Source organism: Bos taurus, chromosome 25, assembly GCF_002263795.3.
Source record: "Bos taurus isolate L1 Dominette 01449 registration number 42190680 breed Hereford chromosome 25, ARS-UCD2.0, whole genome shotgun sequence".
NCBI classification, from domain to species: domain Eukaryota; kingdom Metazoa; phylum Chordata; class Mammalia; order Artiodactyla; family Bovidae; genus Bos; species Bos taurus.
This window is the reverse complement of record NC_037352.1, coordinates 13,602,872-13,630,540: the sequence shown is the minus strand read 5'-3', so window position 1 is coordinate 13,630,540 and position 27,669 is coordinate 13,602,872. Positions and strand designations below refer to the sequence as shown.

The window sequence follows — 27,669 nt, the reverse complement described above, 5'->3', positions numbered from 1 at the left end:
TGATCTGGAAACATTTTATAGTCTATGCGTCCGTGTGAGCTTGCCCAGTTGTGTCTGACCCTTTGCTACCCCAAGAGCTGCACCCCGCCAGGCTCCTCTGTCCATAGGATCTTTCAGGTGAGAATGCTGGAGTGGGTTGCCATTCCCTCCTCCATTTATAGACTATACATTTTATCAATTAAACCAAATTGTCACACCAACATTGTGCCTGTTCTTTCAGCAGTAGACTTAAAACAAGCAGCGACACCTGCCAGTAGTTATACTCTGTGAAAACTTCACCAGAGAATTTCCTTTCTGTCTTGAATGCTGAGGGCAGCAGTTTGGTCAGAAGTAACCTAATAACTTTAAATATTGATCGGGAGACAAACATTTGGTAAACGGTTCAACTGAATTATAGGATGGGTTTTGCCTGGTCTGGATTCTTGGGTCAATTGCCCATCACTGCTGTTGTCTTCTTCTCATCCTGGTGTGGGTGTCGTTTGGGGTCTGCAGGTCTTTCTATACAGGTCTTCAATGCAGAGGCCCTTATTAATTGGGAAATATGAATTCAAGAGTCAACTCCCTTCAGTTTCACTGTGCATGAGCTTGTTAGGAGAAGCTGCAGAGAGTCCTTTTATCTAAGTTGGAGGCAGCCCTTTAACTGATGCCTTTCTGGTGTGCACAATCTCCTGGCTGAAGGTCATGAGGCATCTGATCTTCATCCAAAGAAAAATTGCTGCGACAAGCTTCAGAAACAAACCTGGAGAGTCCTTTTAATAATTCAGTTTAACTATACTATAATGTAACATAACAGCAAGTAGCTCTCTGGGAAGTTGAGTCAATTGACAAAATTAGAATTTAATTTCCTCGGAAACATAATCTTTTTCTGTTTAAAATTACCCTCATTTCTACAAATGTAGCTAAATGAAGACTATTTTGGGGAATTTCCTGGTGGCTTTCACTGCCAAGGCCCAGGTTCAATCCCTGGTTGGGGAACTAAGATCCCACAAGCGGTATGGTGTATCAAAAAAACCCAAAGACTAATTTGTTTGCAGCCTAAATCTGGTTTCAGTTAACTTGGCCTGATTATTTACATATGCATAAAAATATCACATAGGCTCTTTCAAGTGAGTTCTGCTGGATCTTTTTATAAGGAATTTCAGATTGAACTTTGGTAGATTTATCCAGTGGAATATTAGTCAGCCACAAAAAGAATGAAATAAAGCCATTCGTAGCAACATGGATCAACCTAGTGATTATCATGCTAAGTGCAATAAACCAAACAGAAATATCATATGATATTGCTTATATATGGAACCTAAAAAATTATGCAAATGAACTTCTGTACAAAACAGAAACAAACCCACAGACATAAATAAACAAACTTATGGTTATGAAAGGGGAATGGGTAGGGGGTGAGACAAATTAGGAGATTGGAATTAACGTAAGCACACTACTTATATTTAAAATAGATAACCACCAAAAACCTACTGTATAGCACAGGGAATTTTACTCAGTATTTTTTAATGACCTATAAGAGAAAAGAATCTGAAAAAAAAAATGTATAACAGAATCATTTTGCTCTATGCCTGAAATTAACAGAACATTGTAAATCAACTATACTTCAATTTTTTAAAAAAGGCCTCTCAAGGCTAGGAAAGCCATGCCAAGGTCTTACCATCAGATTCCACCTGTGATATCTATTGATTTGGGTGAATTCCTCTTTCCAAGTCCCAAAGAAAGTATCCTGAGATTCCTGCATCTACCAGGAGGTGGCCTTCTGTATTTACCTGGTAAGACTGCTGGGAATCCTTTCAGCAGGGTGAAAGTGAAAGTGAAGTTGCTCAGTCATGTCCGACTCTTTGCGACCCCATGGACACTAGGCTCCTCCGTCCATGAGATTGTCTAGGCAAGAGTACTGGAGTGGGTTGCCATTTCCTTCTCCAGGGAACTTCCCGACCCAGGGATTGAACCCAGGTCTCCCACATTGTAGACAGACGCTACTGGGTTGTTTTTCCAAGAACTTTATGGTTTCATAAAATCCACATTAGCTCCATAAAACTGCCTGGTCGTATTTGTTAATGATATTTCCTTATTTATTTGGCTGTGCCGGGTCTTGTTTGCAGCACGCAGGATCTTCAGTCTTCGTTGTGGCATGTGAGATCTTTAGTTGCTGCAAGCGAACTCTTAGTTGAAGTATGTGGGATTTAGTTCCCTGATCAGGAATTGAATCTAGGCCCCCTACATTGGGAGCATGGACTTAGCCACTGGATCAACAGGGAAGCCCTGTCTGGTTATACCGAACTCTACAGTAGTACTGTTTAGTTGCTCAGTTGCTGTGTCTGACTCTTTGCAATCCCATGGACTGTGACCGGCCAGGCCCCTCTGTCCATGGGATTCTCCAGGCAAGAAAACTGACGTGGGTTGCCATTCCCTTCTCCAAGGGATCTTCCCCACCTAGGGATCAAACCAGGGTCTCCTGCATTGCAGACAAATTCTCTACCGTACTGACCAAGTCCTTTGATTCTATGCATATTCTCAAATATGCCATTCCAGTCAAAGCCATGGTAATATGACCAATGTTCACAATTCCGTACTGTTTTAAGGAGAACACATTCTTACTGAACGTACAAAAATAACTATATTTCCATAAAATAAGAATACTCAGTAAAAGTTTCAAAATTCTGGAAGGATCTGGTAGAGAAAAAAGAGAAATGTTTCAATGGCTCTTACAAAGGTATAGATTACCACGTTACTATGAGCCGTGATTAACTTGAGAAAGCTTTCCTAATAGAAAACACACATTAAATCAGTAATATTGCAGACAAAAACTATAACCACATTCATCAGAGCCCTCAGCCCCACATGACTAATCCTTGTTGTGGTCGTCTGTTAACCATTTAATCCCTTAGGGTTTCCATTAGAATTCTTTAATTTCTTACCCAGTTCAGCAGTATGACCTGAAAGTTTTCAGTAAACTGTGTACATATAAAAAACTCCTTTCTATGAATCTTCCTGGAGATGAACGACATTTCTGCAAAAGCATCAGAGTACAGCAATAACTACCTATAAATAATAAGACTTTAAAAGCCATGGTTATACAGCTGATTACAATGCAATTGGCAAATAGACTTGGTTACTGTGGTGACGTACAACATTTTAAGATAATAACAAGAATTATGACTGCAAAAATTCTACCAGGACATATTCAAGTCTTAGAAGTTTTATATAATTTCTAGAACATCTATATTAATCACATTTACCCACACAGTAAGGTTTATCTCCAACCACTTGATAATGTTTCCCGTGTAATTTAACATACTTAATCATCCTAATTAGCTTAATCTTTGTCTCTGGGATGCCATAGGGACACTCTGAAGCATCTCAAAGCTAGCTAGAGGTCAAAAGAACTTCAGGTAAGTGTGACTGTTGGTGTGGCAAGGAGAGGGTGGAACGAATTGAGAGAGTGGCATTGACACATAGACATTAGGCAGATTCTTTACCATTTGAGCTACCAGGTAAGCCTGTAAAATGGATAGCTAGTGGGAAGTTGCTGCATAACACAGGGAGCTCAGCCTGGCTCTCTGTGACAACCTAAAAGGGTGGGATGGGGGGAGGGGGTTATAAAAGGGAGGGGTTATATGTATGCTTATAGCTGATCCACATTGTTGTGTGGCAGAAACCAACACAACATTGTCAAGCAATTATTCTCCAATTAAAAATAAATTAAAAAACAAAAGATTTTGACTCTTGGGAAATTTGTCAAAAATATTAAAAATTTCAAGACATTTGGTCAAAAAGGATCATAGGTCACTGTGAGACAATAGTTTTGTTGTTGTTCAGTTGCTCAGTCATGTTCGACTCTTTGTGACACCATAGACTGCAGCACACCAAGCCTCCCTGTCCTTCACCATCTTCTGGAGTTCGCTCAAACTCATGTCCATTGAGTTGGTGATGCCATCCAACCATCTCATCCTCTGTCATCTCCTTATCCCACCTTCAATCTTTCCCAGCGTCAGGATCTTTTCTAATGAGTAGGCTCCTCTCATCAAGTGGCCAAAGTATTGGAGCTTCAGCTTCAGCATTAGTCCTTCCAATGAATATTCAGGTTTGATTTCCTTTAGGATTGACTGGTTTGATCTCCTTGCAGTCCAAGGGATTCTCAAGAGTCTTCTCCAACACCACTGTTCAAAGGCATCAATTCTTCAGTGCTCAGCCTTCTTTATGGTCCAACTCTCACATCCATACATGACTACTGGAAAAACCATAGCTTTGACTCTACAGACCTTTGTTGGCAAAGTAATGTCTCTGCTTTTTAATATACAGTCTAGGTTTATCATAGCTTTTCTCCCAAGGAGCAAGCATCTTTTAATTTCATAGCTGCAGTCACCATCTGCAGTGATTTTGGAGCCCAAGGAAATAAAGTTTGTTAATGTTTCCATTGTTTCCCTAGCTATTTGCCATGAAGTGATGGGACTGGATGCCATGATCTTCCATTTTTGAATGCTGAATTTTAAGCCAGCTTTTCCACTCTCCTCTTTCACCTTCATCAAGAGGTTCGTTAGTTTCTCTTCGCTTTCAAACATGAGGGTGGCATCATCTGCATATCTGAGGTTGTTGATATTTCTACCAGTAATCTTGATTCCAGCTTGTGCTTCATCTAGGCCAGCATTTCTCATGATGTACCCTGCATATATATTAACCAAGCAGGGTGACAATACCAGCCTTGACATACTCCTTTCCCAATTTGGAAACAGTCCATTGTTCCATATCCAGTTCTAACTGTTGCTTCTTGACCTGCATACAGATTTCTCAGGAGGTAGGTAAGGTGGTCTGATATTCCCATCTCTTGAAGAATTTTCCACAGTTTGTTGTGATCCACACAGCCAAAGGCTTTAGATTAGTCAATGAAGCAGAAATAAATGTTTTCCTGGAATTGTCTTGATTTTTCTAGGATCAAACAGATACTCAAAATTTGCTCTCTAGTTCCTCTGCCTTTTCTAAATCCAGCTTGAACATCTGGGAGTTCTTGGTTCATGTACTGTTGAAGCCTAGCTTGGAGTATTTTGAGCATTACTTTGCTAGTATATGAAATGAGTGCAATTGTTTGAACATTCTTTGGCATGACCTTTCTTTGGGATTGGAATGAAAACTGACCTTTTCCAGTCCTGTGACCACTGCTGAATTTTCCAAATTTGCTGGTATACTGAGTGCAGCACCTTAACAGCATCACTTTTTAGGATTTTAAAAGCTCAGCTGGAATTCCATCATGTCCTCTAGCTTTCTTCATAGTGATGCTTCTTAGGGCCCACTTGACTTCACACTCCATGATGTCCAGCTCTAGGCGAGTGATCACACCATCATGGTTATCTGAGCCATGAAGATCTTTTTTTTTTTTTTTTTTGTATAGTTCTTCTGTGTATTCTTGCCACCTTTTTAAAATATCTTCTGCTTCTATTAGGTCCATATCATCTCTGTCCTTTATTGTGCCCATCTTTGCATGAAATGTTCCCTCGGTATCTCTAATTTTCTTGAAGAGATCTCTAGTCTTTCCCATTCTATTGTTTTCCTCCATTTCTCTGCATTATTCACTTAGGAAGGCTTTCTTATCTTTCCTTGTTATTCTTTGGAACTCTGCATTCAGATGGGTAACTCTTTCCTCTTCTTCTTTGCCTTTCGCTTCTTTTCTCAGCTATGTGTAAGACCTCCTCAGGCAATCATTTTGCCTTTTTACATTTCTTTTTCTTTGGGATGGTTTTGATCACTGCCTCCTCTACAAAGTCATGAACCTCCATCCATAGTTCTTCAGACTCTCTGTCTATCAGGTCTAATCCCTTGAATCTATTCGTCACCTAGACTGCATAATTGTAAGGGATTTGATTTAGGTCATACTTCAGTGGCCTAGTGGTTTCCCCTATTTTCTTCAATTTATGCCTGAATTTGGAGTTCCTCATAAGGAGTTCATGATCTGAGCCACAGTCAGCTCCACGTCATGTTTTTGCTGACTATATAGAGCTTTTCCATCTTTGGCTGCAAAGAATATAATCAATCTGATTTCGGTATTGACCATCTGGTAATGTTCATGTGTAGAGTAGTCTCTTGTGTTGTTAGAAGAGGGTGTTTGCTATGACCAGTGTGTTCTTTTGGCAAAACTCTGTTAGCCTTTTGCCCTGCTTCATTTTGTACTCCAAGGCCAAACTTTTCTCCTGACTTTCTACTTTTGCATTCCATTCCCCTGTGATGAAAAGCACATCTTTTTTTTTTTTTTTTTTTGCTGTTATTTCTAGAAGGTTTTGTAGGTCTTCACAGAACCATTCAACTTCAGCTTCTTCAGCATTAGTGGTTGGGGCATAGACTTGGATTACTGCCATGTTGAATGGTTTGCCTTGGAAACAAACAGAAATCATTCTGTTGTTTTTGAGATTGCCCCCAAGTACTGCATTTTGGTCTCTCTTTTTTTTGACTATGAGGGCTACTCCATTTCTACTAAGGGATTCTTGCCCACAGTAGTAGATATAATGGTTGCCTGAGTAAAATTCGCCCATTCTCATCCATTTTAGTTCACGGATTTCTAAAATGTTGATGTTCACTCTTGCCATCTCCTGTTCAATTTACCTTGATTCATGGACCTATTATTCTAGGTCCCTATGCAATATTCTTTACAGCATCGGACTTTACTTTCACAACCAGACACATCCACAACTGGGTGTTTTTTCCGCTTTGACTCAGCCTCTTCATTCTTTCTGGAGCTATTTCTACACTCGTCTCCAGTAGCATATTGGGCACCTACTGTGGGGAGTTCATCTTTCACTTTTATATCTTTTTCCCTGCTCATATTGTTCATGGGGTTCTCATGCTGCTTTGCCATTGCCTTCTCCAGTGGACCACGTTTTGTCAGAACTCTCCACCATGGCCCGTCCATCTTGGGTGGCCCTACACAGCATGGCTCATAGTTTCATTGAGTTAGACCAGGTTGTGATCCACATGATCAGTTTGGTTAGTTTCCTGTGACTGTGGTTTTCATTCTGTCTGCCCTCTCATGGATGAGGATAAGAGGCTTGGACAAGCTTCTTGATGGGAGGGATTGGCTGTGGGGAAAACTGGGTCTTGCTCTGGTAAGCAAGTCCATGCTCAGTAAATCTTTAATCCAATTTCCTGCTTGTGGAGGGTGGGGTGCTGTGTTTCCTCCCTGTAGTTTCACCTGAGGCCAAACTATGGTAGGAGTAATGGTGACTTCCTTCAGAAGGATTTATGCCAGCATGCCGCAGCTCCCAGGACTGTTGTAGTCAGTCCCTGGACCCCATGGCAGGCCACTATTGACCCACACCTCCACCGGAGACTCCCAGACACTCACAGTCAAGTCTGGCTCAGTCTCTTCTGGGGTCACTGCTCCTTTCTCCTAAGTCTTGGTGTGCACAGGGTTTTGTTTGTGCCCTCCAAGAGTCTGTTTCCCCGGTCCTGTGGAAGTTCTTTAATCAAGTCCCACTGGCCTTCATAGTCAAATTCCCTGGGGGTTCTCAGTCCCTTTGCCAACTCTTTGTGGCAAGAATACTGGAGTGGGTTCCAATGCCCTCCTCCAGGGGATCTTCCCAACCCAGGGATCAAACCCAGGTCTCCTGCATTGTAGGCAATTGCTTTACTGTCTGAGCCATGAAGGAAGTGAGACAATAGTTATTCACTTTATAAAAGTGACAATAAAAGATTTCAAAGCAAACACAGAAAGTTAAAATAAAGTCCTTAAAAGATTTTCTAAAAAGCTTACAATCTGTTATCAAAAGTAACTTGATATTAAAAAAAAAATTGGTTCTCCTAACTGAGAAAAGAAGTTCAGGTTTTTCACTATCTTGCCTTTAATATTAAAATTTGTTTACTTGATTAAATTCATTCTAATCTTGGACAGTCCTGACCACACATAGAATTCCTTTCTAAAGATTCTTTTTAACCTTTTGTATACTATAACTTTCTATATTCATATTAATTTGTTCCTTATTTTCTTTCCCATTTAGAAGTAACCACCTTTAGGGCCAAATTACTTTCTTTTCCTTAAGAAAATGCATTTCTGTTCCTTATGCTTTCTCTTCCCTTGCATTCAAAGATGTCTTCTTTAGTAATTTTTAATTACATATATTAATTAGAATTCTCAACTCGTAAATAAATAAACTTTTATTTTCTAGTGAAAACTAAGAAGTAAGCATTAAAATTTTTTTAAGTAAATAAGTATACTTCAATTAAAAAAAAAAGAGTAAGCAATTGTGAACTGTTTGTCATACCAACATGTCCTGACTGGAAAACTTATGAACATATTCTATAACCTCCTGAAATGTGCATTTTCTCATAGCATAATTTTTTTTTCTTAATATGGTATAAGGTATGTATCTAATAAACCCAACATCTTTAATTTTTTCTTCATAAGAAGACAAAGTAGGTAAACTTATGCTTGTTCAGCAATGAATGCTTTAGCATTTTATATCTTATTTGAAATGATCTGGATAGTCAATGACTTTTCCATCATTACCTTAATTTAGCAAAACTCTAAAATGGCTCAGATGGTAAAGAATCCTTCTGCAGTGCAGGAGACTTGGGTTCAATCCCTGGATGCAAAGGTCCCCAGGAGAAGGAAATGTCTACCTACTCCAGTATTCTTGCCTGGAGAATTCCATGGACAGAGGAGCCCGGTGGGCTATATATGGGGTTGCAAAGAGTCAGAAACTACTGAGCAACTAACACTTAAAGAGATAGACTTAAGTCTAAAGTTTTCACTTACAAAATCTGGAGAAACTATTGCTTTGGGGGGGGGGTGGTTAGAAATCAGTTTGTTTTAATGAGACTTTAGCATTTTCTGTATTACTTTTAAAACAAAGGTCCGTGTGACTCACTGTTGTTGTTGTTTAGTCAGTCAGTAATGTCCAACTCTTTAGGACCCCATGGATTGTAGCCCGCCAGGCTCCTCTGTCCATGGGATTTCCCAGGCAAGCATACTGGAGTAGGTTGCCATTTCCTTCTCCAGGGGATCTTCCTGATCCAGGGATTGAACCCACGTCATCTATTTGGCAGGTGGATTCTTTACCACTGAGCCACCTGAGAAGCCTGAGTCACTTTTTAGAGAACTTAATATTAGAAAAAAAGTTTGCTTTTCTCCTCAATGTTTGAAATGTTTATTTTAAAATTTATGTTATTGAAATAAAATTGATTATGTTGTGTTAATTTCTTCTGTATAACAATGAGATTCAGTTACACATATACCTACAATCTTTTTCATATACTTTTTTTAAAAAAGTATTGTTTTATAGTTGAGTCAGCAGGGTTTGATTTCAGAAATTCCAGAGGACTGGAGGAAACAGAGGCACTTGGAGACACAAACAAAACCTTGTGGACACCAGGACCAGGGGAAAGGAGCAGTGACCCCACAAGAGACTGAACCAGACCTGCCTGTGAGTATTTGGGGGGTTCCTATGGAGGTAAGGCTCAACAGTGGCCTGCCGAGGGATCAGGGGCATTAGCAGCAGCAGTCTTGGGAGGTGTGGCATGTTGGCATACGTCCTCTTGGAGGAGGTTGCCATTAGCCCTACAATAGAGGCTATAGCCCTACCATAGAGAGTGCAGACTCCAGGACTGTGTCACCTCAGACCAAACAACTAACAAAGAGGGAGCACAGCTTCACCCATCAACAGAAAATTGGATTAAAGTTTTACTGAGGATGGCCCTGCCCACCAGAGCAAGACCCAGTTTTCCCAATAGCCAGTCCCTCCCATCAGGAAGCTGACACAAGCATCATCCATCAGAGGGCAGACAGGAGAAGCAAGAACTTCAGTCTCATGGCCTTCAGAACAAAAAACACAATCACAGAAAACTAACCAAAATGATCTCATTGATCATAGCCTTGTGTAACTCAATGAAAGCATGAGCCAGACTGTGCAGGGCCACCCAAGATGGACGGGTCATGGTGGAGAGTTCTGACATAATGCGGTCCACTAGAGAAGGCAATGGCAAACCACTTCAGTATTTTTGCTTTGAGAACCCCATGAACAATATGAAAAGGCAAAAATATATGACATTTAAAGATGAACTCCCCAGTTGGAAGGTGCCCGATAGCTTCTTGGGGAAGAATGGAGAAATAATTTCAGAAAGAATGAAGAGACGGAGCCAAAGTGGAAATGACACCCAGTTGTGGATGTGTCTGGTTGTGAAAGTTAAGTCTGGTGCCTTAAACAACAATGTTGCATCAGTTCATTCAGTTCAGCTCAGCCGCTCAGTCGTGTCCCACTCTTTGCAACCCCATGAATTGCAGCACGCCAGGCCTCCCTGTCCATCACCAACTCCCGGAGTTCACTCAGACTCACGTCCATCGAGTCAGTGATGCCATCCAGCCATCTCATCCTCTGTCGTCCCCTTCTCCTCCTGCCCCCGATCCCTCCCAGCATCAGGGTCTTTTCCAGTGAGTCAACTCTTCGCATGAGGTGGCCAAAGTATTGGAGTTTCAGCTTTAGCATCATTCCTTCTAAAGAAACCCCAGGGCTGATCTCCTTCAGAATGGACTGGTTGGATCTCCTTGCAGTCCAAGGGACTCTAAAGCATCTTCTCCAACACCACAGTTCAAAAGCATCAATTCTTCAGTGCTCAGCTTTCTTCACAGTCCAACTCTCACATCCATACATGACCGCTGGAAAAACCACAGCCTTGACTAGATGAACCTTTGTTGGCAAAGTAATGTCTCTGCTTTTGAATATGCTATCTAGGTTGGTCATAACTTTCCTTCCAAGGAGTAAGCGTCTTTTAATTTCATGGCTGCAATCACCATCTGCAGTGATTTTGGAGCCCAAAAAAATAAAGTCCGATACTGTCTCCACTGTTTCCCCATCTGCTTCCCATGATGGACCAGATGCCATGATCTTCGTTTTCTGAATGTTGAGCTTTAAGCCAACTTTTTCACTCTCCTCTTTCACCTTCATCAAGAGGCTTTTGAGTTCCTCTTCACTTTCTGCCATAAGGGTGGTGTCATCTGCATATCTGAGGTTATTGATATTTCTCCCAGCAATCTTGATTCCAGCTTGTGCTTCTTCCAGCCCAGGGTTTCTCATGATGTACTCTGCATATAAGTTAAGTAAGCAGGGTGACAATATACAGCCTTGACGTACTCCTTTTCCTATTTCAAACCAGTCTGTTGTTCTGTGTCCAGTTCTAACTGTTGCTTCCTGACCTGCATACAAATTTCTCAAGAGGCAGGTCAGGTGGTCTGGTATTCCCATCTCTTTCAGAATTTTCCACAGTTTATTGTGATCCACACAGTCAAAGGCTTTGGCATAGTCCATAAAGCAGAAGTAGATGTTTTTCTGGAACTCTCTTGCTCTCTTGATGATCCAGCAGATGTTGGCAATTTGGCCTCTGGTTCCTCTGCCCTTTCTAAAACGAGCTTGAACATCTGGAAGTTCATGGTTCACGTATTGCTGAAGCCAGGCTTGGAGAATTTTGAGCATTACTTTACTAGCGTGTGAGATGAGTGCAATTGTGTGGTAGTTTGAGCATTCTTTGGCATTGCCTTTCTTTGGGAATGGAATAAAATCTGACCTTTTCCAGTCCTGTGGCCACGGCTGACTTTTCCAAATTTGCTGGCATATTGAGTGCAGCACTTTCATAGCATCATCTTTCAGGATTTGAAATAGCTCCACTGGAATTCCATCACCTCCACTAGCTTTGTTCGTAGTGATGCTTCCCAAGGCCCACTTGACTTCACATTCCAGGATGTCTGGCTCTAGGTGAGTGATCACACCATCGTGATTATCTGGGTCATGAAGATCTTTTTTGTACAGTTCTTCTGTGTATTCTTGCCACCTCTTCTTAATATCTTCTGCTTCTGTTGGGTCCATACCATTTCTGTCCTTTATCGAGCCCATCTTTGCATGAAATGTTCTCTTGATATCTCGAATTTTCTTGAAGTGATCTCTAGTCTTTCCCATTCTGTTGTTTTCCTCTATTTCTTTGCATTGATTGCTGAAGAAGGCTTTCTTATCTCTTCTTGCTATTCTTTGGAACTCTGCATTCAGATGCTTATATCTTTCCTTTTCTCCTTTGCTTTTCGCTTCTTTTCTTTTCACAGCTATTTGTAAGGCATAGGAACTTAGAATGTTGCATAGCAACTTAGAATATCAGGTCCATGAATCAAGGTAAATCGGATACGGTCAAATAGGAGATGGCAAGAGTGAACATCAACATTTTAGCAATCAGTGAACTAAAGTGTATGGGAATGGGCAAATTAAATTCAGATGACCATTATATAAACTACTGTAGGCAAGAATCCCTGAGAAGCAATAGAGTAGCCCTCATAGTCAACACAAGAGTCCAAAATGCAGTACTTTGGTGCAGTCTCAAAAATGACAGAATGGTCTCTGTTTGTTTCTAAGGAAAACCATTCAGTATCACAGTAATCCAAGTTTATACCCCAACCACTAATGCTGAAAAAGCTGAATTTGAACAGTTCTATGAAGAATCAGAGATCAAATTGCCAACATCTGCTGGATCATCAAGAGAGCAAGAGAGTTCCAGAAAAACATCTACTTCTGCTTTATGGACTATGCCAAAGCCTTTGACTGTGTGGATCACAATAAACTGTGGAAAATTCTGAAAGAGATGGGAATACCAGACCACCTGACCTGCCTCTTGAGAAATTTGTATGCAGGTCAGGAAGCAACAGTTAGAACTGGACACAGAACAACAGACTGGTTTGAAATAGGAAAAGGAGTACGTCAAGGCTGTATATTGTCACCCTGCTTACTTAACTTATATGCAGAGTACATCATGAGAAACGCTGGGCTGGAAGAAGCACAAGCTGGAATCAAGATTGCTGGGAGAAATATCAATAACCTCAGATATGCAGATGACACCACCCTTATGGCAGAAAGTGAAGAGGAACTCAAAAGCCTCTTGATGAAGGTAAAAGAAGAGAGTGAAAAAGTTGGCTTAAAGCTCACCATTCAGAAAACGAAGATCATGGCATCTAGTCCTATCACTTCATGGGAAATAGATGGGGAAACAGTGGAGACAGTGTCAGACTATATTTTTTTGGGCTCCAAAATCACTGCAGATGGTGATTGCAGCCATGAAATTAAAAGACGCTTACACCTTGGAAGGAAAGTTACGACCAACCTAGATAGCATATTCAAAAGCAGAGACATTACTTTGCCAACAAAGGTCCGTCTGGTCAAGGCTATGGTTTTTCCAGTGGTCGTGTACGGATGTGAGAGTTGGACTGTGAAGAAAGCTGAGCACCGAAGAATTGATGCTTTTGAACTGTGGTGTTGGAGAAGATGCTTGAGAGTCCCTTGGACTGCAAGGAGATCCAACCAGTCCATCCTAAAGGAGATCAGTCCTGGGTGTTCATTGGAAGGATTGATGTTGAAGCTGAAACTCCAATACTTTGGCCACCTCATGCGAAGAGTTGACTCATTGGAAAAGACCCTGATGCTGGGAGGGATTGGGGGCAGGAGGAGAAGGGGACAACAGAGGATGAGATGGCTGGATGGCATCACCGACTCGATGGACTTGAGTTTGAGTGAACTCCGGGAGTTGGTGATGGACAGGGAGGCCTGGCGTGCTGCAATCCATGGGGTCGCAAAGAGTTGGACAGGACTGAGTGACTGGACTGAACTGAACTGATGGAGACCTACAAGACCTTCTAGAACTAATGCAAAAAAAAAAAAAAGATGTCATTTCATTCTTAGGAGATTGGGATGCAAAAGTAGGAAGTTAAGAGATACCTGGAGTAACAGGCAAGTTTGGCCTTGGAGTACAAAATGAAGCAGGGCAAAGGCTAATAGAGTTTTGCCAAGAAAACGCACTAGTTGTAGACATCACCAGATGGTCAATACTGAAATCAGATTGATAATATTCTTTTCAGCCAAAGATGGAGAAGCTCTATACAGTCAGCAAAAAACAAGACCAGGAGCTGACTGTGGTTTAGATCATGAGCTCTTCATGAGCCAAATTCAGACTTAAATTGAAGAAAATAGGGAAAACCACTAGGCCATTGAGGTATGACCTAAATCAAATCCCTTATGATTATATGGTGGAGGTGACACATAGATTCGAAGGAAGTGACAAATAGATCTGATAGACAGAGTGCCTGAAGAACTATGGATGGAGGTTCATGACCTTGTACATGAGGCAGTGACCAAAACCATCCCAAAGAAAAAGAAATGAGAAAAGGCAAAATGGTTGTTTGAGGAGGCCTTAAAAATAGCTGAGAAAAGAAAAGAAGCTAAAGGCAAAAGATAAAAGGAAAGATATACTCAACTGAATTCCAAAGAATAGCAAGGAGAGATAAACCTTCTTAAGTGAACAAGGCAAAGAAATAGAGGAAAACAATGGAATGGGAAAGATTAAAGATCTCAAGAGAATTAGGGATATCAAGGGAACATTTCATGCAAAGATGGGCAAAATAAAGACAGAAACAGCAAAGACCTAACAGAAGCAGAAGAAATTAAGAAGGGGTGGCAGGAATACATAGAAAAACTGTACAAAAAAGGTCTTAATGACCTGGATAACCATTATGGTGTGGTCACTCACCTAGAGCCAGACATCCTGGAGCATGAAGTCAAATGGGCCTTAGGAAGCATCACTACGAGCAAAGCTAGAGGAGGTGATAGAATTCCAACTGAGCTATTTCAAATCTTAAAAGATGATACTGTTAAAGTGCTGCACTCAGTATGCCAGCAAATTTGGAAAATTCAGCAATGGCCACAGGATTGGAAAAGGTCAGTTTTCATTCCAGTCTCAAAGAAGGGCAATGCCAAAGAATGTTCAAACTACTGTACATATGCACTCATTTCAGATGTGAGCAAGGTAATGCTCAAAATCCTTTAAGCTAGGCTTCAGCAGCACATGAACCAAGAACTTCCAGATGTTCAAGCTGGACTTAGAAAAGGCAGAGGAACCAGAAATCAAATTGCCAATATCTGTTGGGTTATAGAAAATGCAAGAGGATTCCAGGAAAACATCTACTTCTGCTTCATTGATTACACTAAAGCCTTTGACTGTGTGGATCACAAAAAACTCTGAAAAATTCTTAAAGAGATGGGAATACCAGACCACCTGACATGCTTCCTGAGAAACCTGTATGCAGGTCAAGAAGCAACAGTTAGAACCAAACTTGAAACAACAGACTGTTTGAAATTTGGGAAAGGAGTATGTCAAGGCTGAATTTTGTCACCCTGCTTATTTAACTTATATGCACAGTACATCATGTGAAATGCTGGGCTGGATGAAACACAAGCTGGAATCAACTTTACCAGGAGAAATATCAACAACCTCAGATATGCAGATAATATCACCCTAATGGCAGAAAACAAAGAGGAATTAAACTACCTCTTGATAAGAGTGAAAGAGGAGAGTGAAAAAGCTTGCTAAAAACTCAACATTCAAAAAACTAAGAACATGACACCCAGTCCCATCATTTCATGGCATACAGATGGGGGAAAAATGGAAACTGACAGATTTTATTTTGGGGGCTCCAAATTCCATGAAATTAAAAGATGCTTGCTCCTTCGAAGAAAAGCTATGACAAACCTAGATGGTGTATTAAAAAGCAGAGACATAGCTTTGTCAACAAAGTTCTGTATAATCAAAGCTATGGTTTTTCCAGTAGTCATGTACAGATGTAAAAGCAGGACCATAAAGAAGGCTGAGCACCAAAGAGTTTATGCTTTCAAACTCTGGTACTGGAGAAGACTCTTGAGAGTCCCCTGGACTACAAGGAGATCAAACCAGTCAATCTTAAAGGAAATTAACCCTGAATATTCATTGGAAGGACTGATGCTGAAGCTGAAGCTCCAATACTTTGGCCACCTGATTCAAAGAGCCAACTCATTGGAAAAGATCCTGATGCTGGGAAAGATTGAAGGCAGAGAAGAGGATGAGATGGTTGGATGGCATCACTGACTCAATGGACATGAATCTGAACAAACTCCAGGAGATAGTGAAAGACAGTGAAGCTTGGCATGCTTCAGTCCATGAGGATCTCAATGACTTAGCGAACTGAACAACAGTTGATTCAATTGGTAAAGAATCCACCTGCAATACAGGAGACACCTGTAATGCAGGAGACCTGGTTTCAATCCCTGGGTCAGAGATCCCCTGGGGAAGGAAATAGCAACTCACGCCAGTATTCTTGCCTGGGAAATCTCATGGACAGAGGAGCCTGGTGGGCTACAATCCACGGGGTTGCATAAGTCAGATCCAACTGAGCAACTAAAAACAACATACTTGACTTACGATGTTGTATTAATTTCTGCTGTATAGAAAATTGACTCCATTGTGTGTGTGTGTGTGTGTGTGTGTGTGTGCATTATATACATATATATTTCTTTTTATTTCCATTATGGCTTATGGCAGGATATTGAGTATAGTTCCCTGCGCTACACACTGGGACTTTTATCCATTCAATATATAATAGGAAATAATTTCAGAGTTGAAGTGGATCCAGTTTTCTGGCAGCGGGGTGGCTATGGGCCAGGGAAGGGATGCACTGCTGTGGGTTGGGAACTGATGTCATCCCCAAGAAGCTTGCACGGCCAAGTATAGGGAGTGAGTGACTGTCTTGGCTGAGATGGATGTCCAAGCAGTTGGATGTGTACAAGACCAACCTGAAAGAATATGTCAGCAAGCCCAAGCAGGGGATCTGGAAGAATCCTGTGTCCCAGATGCAGTTCCAGGACACGTGTGCTACTATTGGGGTGGATTCTTTGGCCTCTGGGAAAGGATTTTGGTCTGAGATGCTAGGCGTGGGAGACGTCTATTACAAGCTGGGTGTCTAGATTATTCACGTGTGCCTGGCCCTGAAGCAACAGAATGGAGACCTGATAACTCTGGAGTGACTACATGACATCAACAGGTGTTAAAAGGAAAGGTCACATTCACCCAGGATGTCAGCCAAGATGACCTGATTGGGGCCATCAAGACACTGAAGGCACTCGGCACTGGCTTTGACGTTATCCCTGGGGGCGGCACTTACCTCCTTTGGTCTGTCCCTCTGAGTTAAATATGGATCATGCTGTGGTGCTGCAGGTGGCAGGGAAAATGGCTCTGTGAATGTCAGTGATATCAAAGTCCGTCTTTTATTTTTAAATTATTTATTTGTTTTCGGCTATGCTCGTCTTTGTTGCTGCAGGAGCCACGCTCCAGTTGCAGAGTGGTGTGTGGGCTTCACGGCAGTGGCTTCTCTTGTTGCGGCTCCCAGACTCAGTAGTTGTGGTGCACAGGGGCTTAGTTGCTCCACAGCATGTGGGATCTTCCCAGACCAGGAATCGAACCTATGTCTCCTGCACTGGCAGGAGAATTCTTTACCGCTGAAGCCCCTATCAAAGCCAGTCTTAAATGGGAGATGGAGCGAGCAAGGCAAGTGCTGCAACACCTGCTGAAGGAAGAGCTGGCTTGGCTGGATCTGCTGGGCTCCAGAGGAGACCTACCACTGGGTGCCAGGTCTCCTCTCTGACCTCTAGACTCCCAGGAGAGTACAGCTGAGCTGACCAGAGAAGCCCACCCTTGACTGGGAATGCTCAAGGGGGGCACAGCAGTGGGCAGGGAGAAGAGAGAGGAGTTGGTGGTGAATAAAACCTGGACGACTTTGTTTTCAAAAAGAACATCCCTGACAGTCTATTGGTTAAGAGTCCGTACTTCCAAAGGAGGAGACACAGGTTCGATCCCTGGTCTGGGAAGATCCTACATGCTTCAGAGCAACAAAGCCTGTGCACTGCAACTCACAAATGAGCCCACGCTCTAAGACCTGGGAGCCACAGCTATTGAAGCCCACGTGCCTTGAGTCTGTGCTCCCCAACGAGTGGAGCCCCCACAAAGAGAAGGCCACACCCCACAACAAAGAGTAGCCCCTGCTCATTGTAACTGGAGAAAAGCCCAGGTAGCAATGGAGACCTTGCACAGCCAAAAATAAGAAAGTATAGAAAATGAAAAACACTCCCTAACCCATCAGGAAAAAAAAAAGAACAGAAGGACTTCCCTGATGGTCCAGTGGTTAAGATACTTTCACTGCAGGGGGTGAGGGTTCAATCTAAGAACTAAGATCTCACATGCCCTGAGATGTGCCCCCTCCAACTTTTAAAAATATACACATCTAAAGCATTATTTCTAAAGAATTCATCTTAGAAGCTCTTATCTCATTTACTCAGTTTCACTACTTATGACGTATCATCATACCAAGTTAATTTTTCTTCTCTTTGTTAAAAATTGAAGTATAGTTGATCCACAATGTTGCATTAGTTTCTGAGGTATAGCAAAGTGATTCAGATAAATATATACGATCAATGTCGATATAATTTTCAGATTTTTTCCAATATAGCTCACTACAAGATAATTGATATTGTAGTAAGATAAATGATAGTGAATATAGTTCCCTATGCTATACAGTGGGACCTTGTTTATCTGTTTTACATATAGTAGTTTGTATCCAGTATTTTGGTTATCTGATGTGAACAGCTGACTCATTGGAAAAGTCCCTGATGCTGGGAAAGACTGAGGGCAGAAGGAGAAGAAGGCATCAGAGGATGAGATGTTTGGATGGCATCACTGATGCAATGGAGATGAACTTGGGCAAACTTTGGGAGATGGTGAGGCACAGGCAGGCCTGGCATGCTGCAGTCCACGGGGTCGCAAAGAGTCAGACATGACTGGGTTGCTGAACAATAACGAGTTTGTACCTACTCATCCCTGCCTATGAGTAGCTATGGTTCAGACATCCAAGGAAATAACCAGGTGACACTATGGGTGTAATTTTAGACTAGTCCTTGCATTGCTAAGAACTTGAGTTTTCTGAGTTGTGTCAGACTTGGATGCCACCAGACGTTCTCAAAACAATGTCTGCCGGCAGCTAGTAACTGCAATCTTACTTTTTATAAAGCCAGACAACTGGCTACTTGACTATACATCCAGAGTCAGTTTCAGGCTTATTCTTCTGAAAACAAATGAGATTTATTTTGTCTATTTAGATTCCAGTTGTCACTTCCAACTACTTCTACTTGGGTCTGTTGCCCAAAAATGACAGACCGAGGGATTGAGGTTTTAATCATAAAGACTCAGGTCCAGGACTTGGTACTCAGAAATACTTCCAGTTCAGTGTCCATTCTTCAAACTGAGGCAGCACTATGCCCCATTTCAACAGGAAGTTATCGGAGCCATAGTTGCCCAGTTCCCTGAATTAAAGTGAGCAGGAGTCTATGGGGTTTTGGGGTCTTTCTGTGTCTTCTGTTCTTGTTTGTAGGATACACACTTCATTCAGCTTCTTTGACATTCCCTGAGTTCCAAGGGTAGATTCAAATAGTTGCTGATCAGGGAAGGGATGGGACACAAAAACAGGAGAGGAACAGTCAAGTGAGTTTGCGTAAACTCTGGGAGTTGATGATGGACAGGGAGGCATGGCGTCCATGGGGTTGGAAAGAGTCGGACTGAACTGAACTGGACAGACAAGTGGTGGTACAGCCTTAGGGCAGGGTCCTGTTTCCTACTCAAGGAATATGCATAACAATATCTTTGAGTTCTTTGGCAGAACTGGAGCCCCACCCAGGTGGAGGATGGTAACTTCAGGCTGAGCGCAAGATTCCTGGAGCACCGCCCTGTTGCCTCACACCAACCAATCAGAACAAAGTCACACACGCTGCAGCCCTCACCCCAGATTGTGCCTTCCTTCCCTGGGCCCTGTTTGGCCCCTGCCTATTTCAGGGTTTCACGCAAAATGGCTGTTATTAGAAGGGTGAAGGCTGGTTTCAGACCCAGCTCAATTGGAAAAGAATCTGTCTGCAATGTGGGAGACCTGGGTTTGGTCCCTGGGTTGGGAAGGTCCCCTGGAGAAGGGAAAGGCTACCCACTCCAGTATTCTGGTCTAGAGAATTCTGGTCGCAAAGAGTTGGATATGACAAAGTGACTTTCACTTTCTTGTCTTTCTTTCATATCTAGATTTAGATTAGGTAGAGAGAGACTTCTGCTCTGCTAGGCAGGACTACACCCATGCACAGCAGCAAGAAGTTACAGAAGAAAGAGACCTCCACCCCAAGGTGGAGTATGAAGTCTCTCAGGGGGAGTTCTTAGGTGAAACACACTGACTGACTGCCCACCATAGCCAGGCACCATAGTAACCATTTGCATGAGTTATTTTACAACAGAAGATCTTGCTAAAGAACACAGAACTAACAAGGCTCCACCAACTGGAAGAGTTTCAGTTCAGTTCAGTTGCTCAGTCATGTCTGGCTCTTTGCGACCCCATGAACCACAGCACGCCAGGTCTCCCTGTCCATCACCAACTCCTGGAGTCCACCCAAACCCATGTCCATTGTGTCAGTGATGCCATCCAACCATCTCATCCTCTGTTGTCCCCTTCTCCTCTGGCCCTCAATCTTTCCCAGCATCAGGGTCTTTTCAAATGAGTCAGCTCTCTGCATGAGGTGGCCAAAGTATTGGAGTTTCAGCTTCAACATCAGTCCCTCCAATGAACACCTGGGACTGATCTCCTTTAGGATGGACTGGTTGTGTTAGGGGAAGCACACTGATTGAAACCGCCCACCCTGGCCAGGCACCATAGTAACTATTTGCATGAGTTGTTTTATGACAGGAGATCCTGATAAGGAATACGGAACTAATAAGCCACCACCAACCGGAAGAGTTCGGGAAAGGTCTAAAGGAGACACTGCGTGTCCGTCCACTTCCCAGAATCCCTCTCACTAGCATCCATCTTGGGTGAGCGATGTGTGTGCCACCAGGAAAGACTCTGAATTAGAATGATTGGCCAAAGACCACCTGGAAATGAATCCCATCACCATAAAACCCGAGACTGCGAGCCACGCGGCAGAGCAGTTCTCCTGGGTTCCCTTACCCTACTGCTCTCCACCCGGGTGCCCTTTCCCAATAAAATCTCTTGCTTTGTTAGCACATGTGTCTCCTCAGACAATTCATTTCCGAGTGTTAGACAAGAGCCCAGTTTTGGGCCCTGGAAGGGGTCCCTCTTCCTGCAACAGTTGGATCTCCTTATAGTCCAAGGGACTCTCAAGAGTCTTCTCCAACACCACAGTTCAAAAGCATCAATTCTTTGGTGCTCAGAGAAGACCACGTGTCCTACCATCTCCCAAAATCCTTCTTGCTGGCATCCATCTTGGCTGGGCAATGTCTGCACCACCAGGAAGGACCCTGAGTCAAAACAAAGACTTGGCCAAAGACAACCCAGAAACTAATCCCATCAACATAAAACCTAAGACTGTGAGCCACATGGCAGAACAGTTCTCCTGGGTTCCCCTATCCTGCTCTCCACCTGGGCACCCCTTCCCAATAAAGTCTCTTGCTTTGTCAGCATGAGTGTCTCCTCAGACAATTCACTTCCGAATGTTAGACAAGAGCCCACTCTTGGGTACTGAAAGGGGTCCCTCTTCCTGCAACAAAAGTTTAAAATGAGGGTGCCATCTGCTCAGTCATGTCCAATTCTTTGCGACCTCATGGACTGTAGCCCACCAAGTTCCTCTGTCCATGGAATTTTCCAGGCAAGATTACTGGAGTATGTTGCATTTCCTCCTCCAGGGGATCTTCCCAACCCAGGGATGGAACTTGAGTCTCCGGTGTCCCTTACATTGCAGGCAGATTCTTTACCCACTAAGCCATCCATAAAGCCCAGCCTTGAACATACGCCATTTCATTTTTTCCCCAGTATATTTTTGTGATAGGTTCTTAGAATGGGATTCCTGAATCAAGAGGTACATGCATATATTTAACTATACTCATTAAACAACAACTCCTCTCTTTTTCCTCCCCATAGCCCATGGTAACAACAGGCATACAAAGTTTTTCAAAAACCACAAAACAGAAACCCAAAACTGATGGGTATCTTTATTCTTATATCTGTGGCTTTGAGTTTTCTGAATGATATCAAGATAACTTTTCAATAGACAAGCTTTCTTGAATCAAAGTTTATTAATCTTGTTTTGTTTTAATTTTTTCTCTGAATCACAAAAGTTGAAGCTGTTATAGAAATTTGGAAAACAAAGATACAGATATAAAAGTAGGTGAGACAGTGCACTAAGTCATGTCCGACTCTTGCGACCCCATGGACTGTAGCCTGCCAGGCTCCTCTGTCTATGGGATTCTCCAGGCAAGAATACTGGAGTGGGTTACCATTTCCTTCTCCAAGATATAAAAGTAAGAATCATGCAGTTCCACCAGCAGAAGATTACAAGTAACCATTTTGATACGTTTCATTCATTCTTCCAAATTTTCTTCTTCATTCTTCTGTTTGTTCCGGAGGAAGCTCCATGGAGTCACCAGGGAAGTCAACATGCATCAGATATGTTTATATATTGGGCTTCCCCTGTGGCTCAGCAGTAAAGAATCAGCCTGCAATGCAGGAGCCACAGGATACATGGGTTCGCTCCCTAAATCGGGAAGATCCCCTAGAGGATAGGATGGCAACCCACTCCAGTAATTCTTGCCTGGAAAATCCCCATGGACGGAGGTGTCTGGTGGGCTACAGTCCATGGGGTTGCACAGAGTCAGGAATGACTGAAGCGAGTTAGCACACACACACGTTTATATATGGCTCTCTGTCTGTTGTGTGATGTGTAATGATAAAGATAGGATTACACTGCCAATGCCTGCTTTTTAAAGTATTTTAAAATGGCCATCAAATATTCTTCAAAACACTATTATAATGAACATGTATGAAAATCTTATAATGTTTTAATTGTTGTATATTTATGCCATTTCTAGATTTTTGTTGTTAAGGATCCATTTTGTGTATAAATCTTGTCTGAGAAATTTATTTTCTTAGTGTTATTCCTAGAAATGGGTTTCTGGGTCAAAGGATGTACTCATCTGTATCAGGATTCACTGTTCTATTATTTGTGGTCTCACGAGTTGGAGCATGTACACAGATTCACACACTCCCCTGTATGTACAAAGTTATTTTATCTTCTGCAGTCAAATTCTCTTCCCCTGAGCTATACCTCCATTTTATCTTCTAATAGAAGAGCACTCACTTACATCACCTAAAGAAATTATTTTATTCATCAAACATTTGTAGCAATTTTTTGTCAATAGACCAGGATGAAACCTGAAGATTAGACTGAGACCAACTCTGTTGTTTAGTTGCTAAATCGTGACCAACTCTTTGCAACACCATGGACTGTAGCCCACCAGGCTCCTCCCTCATGGGATTTCCCAGGCAAGAATACTGCAGTGGGTTGCCATTTCCTTCTCCAGGGGATCTTCCTGACCCAGGATCGAACCTTGTCTCCTGCTTAGCAGTGAGCCACCAGGGAAGCCCGAGGCCAACTCTAGATCACAGTTAATTAATGTGCTTAACTCACCCTTAGGAAATGAGATGATTTGGCTCCATTCACGTTGTGGCATATTCCCTCTCACTCAGCATGTTCAGTGGAGGCACCTCTGGACCAGACTTGTAATTTCAGTTCAGTTGCTCAGTTGAGTCTGACTCTTTGCAACCCCGCGGACTGCAGCACACCAGGCTTTCCTGTCCATCACCAACTCCTGGAGCTTAATCAAACTCTGGTCCATCAAGTTGGTGATGCCATCCAACTGTCTCATCCTCTGTCGTCCCCTTCTCTTCCCTCCTTCAATATTTCCCAGCATCAGGGTCTTTTCAAATGAGTCAGTTCTTTGCATCAGGTGGCCAAAGTATTGGAGTTTCAGCTTCAGCATCAGTCCTTCCAATGAATATTCAGGACTGATTTCCTTTAGGATGGACTGGTTGGATCTCCTTGCAATCCAAGGGACTCTCAAGAGTCTTCTCCAACACCACAGTTCAAAAGCATCAATTCTTCGGTGCTCAGCTTTCTTTCTTTTTTTTTTTAAATTTTATTTTATTTTTAAACTTTACAAAATTGTATTAGTTTTGCCAAATATCGAAATGAATCCACCACAGGTATACATGTGTTCCCCATCCTAAACCCTCCTCCCTCCTCCCTCCCCATACCATCCCTCTGGGTTGTCCCAGTGCACCAGCCCCAAGCATCCAGTATCATGCATCGAACCTGGACTGGCAACTCGTTTCATACATGACATTATACATGTTTCAATGCCATTCTCCCAAATCTTCCCACCCTCTCCCTCTCCAACAGAGTGCATAAGACTGTTCTATACATCAGTGTCTCTTTTGCTGTCTCGTACACGGGGTTATTATTACCATCTTTCTAAATTCCATATATATGCGTTAGTATACTGTATTGGTGTTTTTCTTTCTGGCTTACTTCACTCTGTATAATAAGCTCCAGTTTCATCCACCTCATTAGAACTGATTCAAATGTATTGTTTTTAATTGCTGAGTAATACTCCATTGTGTATATGTACCATAGCTTTCTTATCCATTCATCTGCTGATAGACATCTAGGTTGCTTCCATGTCCTGGCTATTATAAACAGTGCTGCGATGAACATTGGGGTACACGTGTCTCTTTCCCTTCTGGTTTCCTCAGTGTGTATGCCCAGCAGTGGGATTGCTGGATCATAAGGCAGTTCTATTTCCAGTTTTTTAAGGAATCTCCACACTGTTCTCCGTAGTGGCTGTACTAGTTTGCATTCCCACCAACAGTGTAAGAGGGTTCCCTTTTCTCCACACCCTCTCCAGCATTTATTGCTTGTAGACTTTTGGATTGCAGCCATTCTGACTGGTGTGAAATGGTACCTCATAGTGGTTTTGATTTGCATTTCTCTGATAATGAGTGATGTTGAACATCTTTTCATGTGTTTGTTAGCCATCTGTATGTCTTCTTTGGAGAAATGTCTATTTAGTTCATTGGCCCATTTTTTGATTGGGTCATTTATTTTTCTGGAGTTGAGCTGTAGGAGTTGCTTGTATATTTTTGAGATTAGTTGTTTGTCAGTTGCTTCATTTGCTATTATTTTCTCCCATTCTGAAGGCTGCCTTTCCACCTTGCTAATAGTTTCCTTTGATGTGCAGAAGCTTGTAAGTTTAATTAGGTCCCATTTATTTATTTTTGCTTTTATTTCCAATATTCTGGGAGGTGGGTCATAGAAAATCCTGCTATGATGCATGTCAGAGAGTGTTTTGCCTATGTTCTCCTCTAGGAGTTTTATAGTTTCTGGTCTTACGTTTAAATCTTTAATCCATTTTGAGTTTATTTTTGTGTATGGTGTTAGAAAGTGTTCTAGTTTCATTCTTTTACAAGTGGTTGACCAGATTTCCCAGCACCACTTGTTAAAGAGATTGTCTTTAATCCATTGTATATTTTTGCCTCCTTTGTCAAAGATAAGGTGTCCGTATGTGTGTGCATTTATCTCTGGGCTTTCTATTTTGTTCCATTGATCTATATTTCTGTCTTTGTGCCATTACCATACTGTCTTGATAACTGTGGCTTTGTAATAGAGCCTGAAGTCAGGTAGGTTGATTCTTCCAGTTCCATTCTTCTTTCTCAAGATAGCTTTGGCTATTCGAGGTTTTTTGTATTTCCATACAAATTGTGAAATTATTTGTTCTAGCTCTGTGAAGAATACCGTTGGTAGCTTGATAGGGATTGCATTGAATCTATAAATTGCTTTGGGTAGTATACTCATTTTCACTATATTGATTCTTCCAATCCATGAACATGGTATATTTCTCCATCTATTAGTGTCCTCTTTGATTTCTTTCACCAGTGTTTTATAGTTTTCCATATATAGGTCTTTAGTTTCTTTAGGTAGATATATTCCTAAGTATTTTATTCTTTCCGTTGCAATGGTGAATGGAATTGTTTCCTTAATTTCTCTTTCTGTTTTCTCATTATTAGTGTATAGGAATGCAAGGGATTTCTGTGTGTTGATTTTATATCCTGCAACTTTACTATAGTCACTGATTAGTTCTAGTAATTTTCTGGTGGAGTCTTTAGGGTTTTCTATGTAGAGGATCATGTCATCTGCAAATAGTGAGAGTTTTACTTCTTCTTTTCCAATTTGGATTCCTTTTATTTCTTTTTCTGCTCTGATTGCTGTGGCCAAAACTTCCAAAACTATGTTGAATAGTAATGGTGAAAGTGGGCACCCTGTCTTGTTCCTGACTTTAGAGGAAAGGCTTTCACCATTGAGGATAATGTTTGCTGTGGGTTTGTCATATATAGCTTTTATTATGTTGAGGTATGTTCCTTCTATTCCTGCTTTCTGGAGAGTTTTTTTTATCATAAATAGATGTTGAATCTTGTCAAAGGCTTTCTCTGCATCTATTGAGATAATCATATGGTTTTTATTTTTCAATTTGTTTATGTGGTGTATTACATTGATTGATTTGCGGATATTGAAGAATCCTTGCATCCCTGGGATAAAGCCCACTTGGTCATGGTGTATGATCTTTTTAATGTGTTGTTGGATTCTGATTGCTAGAATTTTGTTAAGGATTTTTGCATCTATGTTCATCAGTGATATTGGCCTGTAGTTTTCTTTTTTTGTGGGATCTTTGTCAGGTTTTGGTATTAGGGTGATGGTGGCCTCATAGAATGAGTTTGGAAGTTTACCTTCCTCTGCAATTTTCTGGAAGAGTTTGAGCAGGATAGGTGTTAGCTCTTCTCTAAATTTTTGGTAGAATTCAGCTGTGAAGCCATCTGGACCTGGACTTTTGTTTGCTGGAAGATTTTTGATTACAGTTTCAATTTCCGTGCTTGTGATGAGTCTGTTAAGATTTTCTATTTCTTCCTGGTCCAGTTTTGGAAAGTTGTACTTTTCTAAGAATTTGTCCATTTCTTCCACGTTGTCCATTTTATTGGCATATAATTGTTGATAGTAGTCTCTTATGATCCTTTGTATTTCTGTGTTGTCTGTTGTGATCTCTCCATTTTCATTTCTAATTTTATTGATTTGATTTTTCTCCCTTTGTTTCTTGATGAGTCTGGCTAATGTTTTGTCAATTTTAAAAAATATGGAACGCTTCACGAATTTGCGTGTCATCCTTGCGCAAGGGCCATGCTAATCTTCTCTGTATCGTTCCAATTTTAGTATATGTGCTGCCGAAGCGAGCATTCAGCTTTCTTTATAGTCCAACTCTCACACCCATACATGACTATTGGAAAAACCATAGCTTTGACTAGATGGACCTTTGTTGGCAAAGTAATGTCTCTAGTTTTTAGTATGCTGTCTAAGTTGGTCATAGCTTTTCTTCCAAGGAGTAAGCATCTTTTAATTTGAGTTACTTTAAATATATTAAGGACAGAGTAGATCTTTAGTATATTTGGTGATGGGACTTCCCTTGAAGCTCAGCTGGTAAAGAATCTGTCTGCAATGTGGGAGACCTGGGTTTGATCCCTGGGTCGGGAAGATCCCCTGGAGAAGGGAAAAGTTACCTACTCCAGTATTCTGACCCAGAGAATAAAGAGTCGCAAAGAGTCAGATTGGACTGAGCAACATACACTCACTCACATATTTGGTGATGGTCTCGAAACTCCAGTTATTTAACATAATTGGAAACAAATTGTTTTGCAAATATTGCAGATATTGAGGATAACCAGTTAAAGCAGTAGAGTCTGAGGTGCAAAAGTTCCAATATTGAAAGCAGATTCCCTAAATTCTTAATTATAATGGACCTAGCACAGACGGTAAAGAACCTGCCTGCAATGCAGGAGACCCAGGTTCGATTCCTGAGTCCGGAAGATTCCTGGAGGAGGCAACCCACTCCAGTACTCTTGCCTGGGAAGTCCCATGGACAGAGGAGCCTATT

At 41.7% G+C, this 27,669-nt stretch overlaps 1 non-coding gene and 1 pseudogene across 1 annotated transcript; one reads left to right on the top strand and one right to left on the bottom strand.

Moving 5' to 3' along the window:
• The first annotated feature begins 16,513 nt into the window (after window positions 1-16,513).
• Window positions 16,514-17,515, top strand: LOC784822 (vacuolar-sorting protein SNF8-like; annotated as a pseudogene).
• Window positions 17,516-26,868: 9,353 nt separating this feature from the next.
• LOC112444365 (U6 spliceosomal RNA) lies at window positions 26,869-26,975 on the bottom strand. Its single transcript, XR_003032695.1, has one exon. It is a non-coding gene; the product is annotated as a U6 spliceosomal RNA (small nuclear RNA).
• Between the last annotated feature and the right edge of the window lie 694 nt (window positions 26,976-27,669).